The sequence below is a fragment of the Apteryx mantelli genome, chromosome 23 (assembly GCF_036417845.1).
Source record: "Apteryx mantelli isolate bAptMan1 chromosome 23, bAptMan1.hap1, whole genome shotgun sequence".
NCBI lineage: Eukaryota > Metazoa > Chordata > Aves > Apterygiformes > Apterygidae > Apteryx > Apteryx mantelli.
Window position 1 is genome coordinate 9876802 of NC_090000.1, and position 2749 is coordinate 9879550.

At 54.5% G+C, this 2749-nt stretch overlaps 1 non-coding gene across 1 annotated transcript; it reads left to right on the top strand.

Moving 5' to 3' along the window:
- The first annotated feature begins 2211 nt into the window (after nucleotides 1-2211).
- Nucleotides 2212-2284, top strand: TRNAF-GAA (transfer RNA phenylalanine (anticodon GAA)). The gene has a single exon. It is a non-coding gene; the product is annotated as a tRNA-Phe (tRNA).
- The last annotated feature ends 465 nt before the right edge of the window (nucleotides 2285-2749 follow it).

Below are 2749 nucleotides of genomic sequence, written 5' to 3' on the forward strand. Positions count from 1 at the left end.
CCCGACCTTCACATCTTCCACCAGTCCTTCTTTGTTTGTTAGTACGAGGTCCAGCAGCACACCTCTCCTTGTTGGCTCCTCCACCACCTGTGTCAAGAAGTTGTCACCAATGCTCTGCAGGAACCTCTGGGATGGTTTGTGCCTAGCTGTGTTGTCTTTCCAGCAGATATCATTTCTAGTCTTTGGGTCACATTATTCCTGTTAAACCCCCAAAGCCCAACCCTCAATGCAGCAAACATGCACACGAGAGTTGAGGGTCCCCTTCCCATCTTGCAGCCAGGACTGGCACCAGCACAGGGAGGCTCTGCCTTAACCCCTTCTCTGCCTCAGGAGGCCTAAACCAGCTCTTCCCACCTCCCTGCAGAGTCCCCTTGTCACCAGGGCATGTGCTGGCCATGAAAGGGCTGACTCCACTGCTCTGACTGGGACCTGCAAAGAGTGGGAGGTCCCTGAGGCACCATGGACTTGTGGATGTAAAGTTTTGTTAAGGAAATTTCCACTATACTCTAGTTTTGCAGAGAAAGAATATGCAAGGTCATGCACCCTGCAAGCAGAATATCTTATCTGACCTTGCCTTAGCCCTGTTTTTCCAACAAAGTTGAAGAACTGCAAAGAAGCCAGTTCAATCCAGCCAGCAGCACAAGAAGTTGTTCAGAGGCAACACCAGAATAGGTGCAAAATCAGCTGATGACTACTTTTAAGATGGACCATTTAAGGCTGGCACGAAACTATCTCCTACTGTAACACAGCAAGGGGATTGGTAGAACTAAGAATCGTGGGTAGATCTGGTCAGTAATGTAAACTAAAGTATTGAATATGTAAGAACTTGCTATCGCTTAAAAGTTGTAACAAAAAGCTTCTTGGGGTCCCTTCTTGTGCTCCCAGCCAAGAGGCACTTTACTGCTAGCAATAAAACTGTTAAAACTTAGACATGTGTTTCTTGCTGCTCATTACTGGTGCCGGCAAATGAACAAAAGAGAACAGCGAATTTTAACAGGGGAAGGGACCCCAAACACCCCTAGTGCCCCCAGTGTCTCCTTCCCTGTCCCAAGTGTCCCCCTGTGTCCCCACATATCCCCATGTCCTCACCCTGGTCCTAATGTGTCTCCCATGTCTCCCCTGTGTTCCCCTGTCCTCCCCCCAGTCCCCACATGGACACAATGTGTCCTCCATGTCCTGACCCACTCCCCATGTGACCACTATGTGTCCTCCACATTCCCAGCCTGGCCCTCATGTGTCTCCTATGTGTCCCCACATCTCGCCCTGGTCCCCAGTGTCCCCATGTGACACCTGAGTCCCCATGTCCTCACCCCGGTCCCCAGAATCCCAGGATGGCTGAGGTGGGATGGGACCTCTGGAGATCACCTCGTCCAACCTCCTGCTCCAGCAGGGTCACCCAGAGCAGGTGGCCCAGGACTGCGTTTCCCAGGCGGCTTTTGAACATGTGCAAGGATGGAGCCGCCACCACCTCTCTGGGCAACCTGCTCCAGTGCTCGGTCACCAGCTTGGTGTCCACCAGGACCCCCAGGTCTTTCTCTACAGAGCTGCTCTCCAGCACGTCCCTCCCAGCCTGGCCTGCTGCCTGTGGTTATCCCTCCCCAGGGGCAGGACTCGGCCCTTTGCTTGGTTGAACTTCAGGAGCTTCCTCTCTGCCCCTCTCCAGCCCCTCAAGTTCCCTCTGAACAGTAAGAACCACTCAAGCCTGGCAGACTGTTACTGCCTGATTCCTCCCCAGTTTGTACCACGACCCCCATGTCGTGTCTCAGAGGGGTGCTGAGATGAGCTTGTCCTTTCCGAGCTCTTCATTTTGGGGGACAAACCCCCTGCTTGTGGGATTTCTTCCCCAGCAAGGCTACAGGAGGAAGCCGCTCTCTGGAGATGCCTCTGTTGGCTATCCTTGGCCATTCCCAATGGCTGGAGGTATTGAAGCCAGTTATGGGGGACTGATGGATTTTTGATGACAAGGGAGGAGTTGTAGATGTTTTAGTCATACGCCGGGCAGAACAGGGACTGGTGGAGGCATCTGTCCCACCAGGAGGTGCCATCGCAGCATGCCTGGAGAAGGAGAGCAGAGCAGGTTTGGGGATGGTCACCAGGGCCAGCCACAGCCCAGCAATGGCCAGGCAAGACACAGCTTGGCCCAAGGGACCTCCTGCTCCTCAGCCTCTGCTCCTGCACGGCTGTGATGGGGACAAGAGGTGGCAGGGCAGGGCTGAAGTAGCTCAGCTGGGAGAGCGTTAGACTGAAGATCTAAAGGTCCCTGGTTCAAGCCCGGGCTTTGGCAGCGGGGTGCCCTGGTGGTCTTTTGCAGAGCCTGACATCCAGGCCACGCGGAAGCTGCAGCTCTTGCCCTTCTCAATACTCCTGGGTATCATCAACACACAGATGACACAAGATGGACTTGGAGTCATTAGAGAGGAGAGCAGGGCAGCTTATTGCTGCTGCTGTTTCAGCTACTGACTCAGCATTGCGTGGAGAAACCACTGCCCCAGGATCCAAGCCCTGGAGCCCAGGGGGGTGCCATACTGCAGGGGTCTGCAGGTGGCCATGTGGTGGCTGTAGGCCATGACAGTGAGAAGAGAAAACTGTGCTGCCATCAAGAAGAGAACCAGGCAGCCCTGGGCAGCACATCCCAAGTGGAGAACAGCCCTGGTGTCCCTCAGGGAACATGGATTTAGGGAAAGTGGTGGAGATGGAGGCAAGTGTGAGGAGGAAGATGTCCATGGGGGCATGGAGGCACTGGCCACAG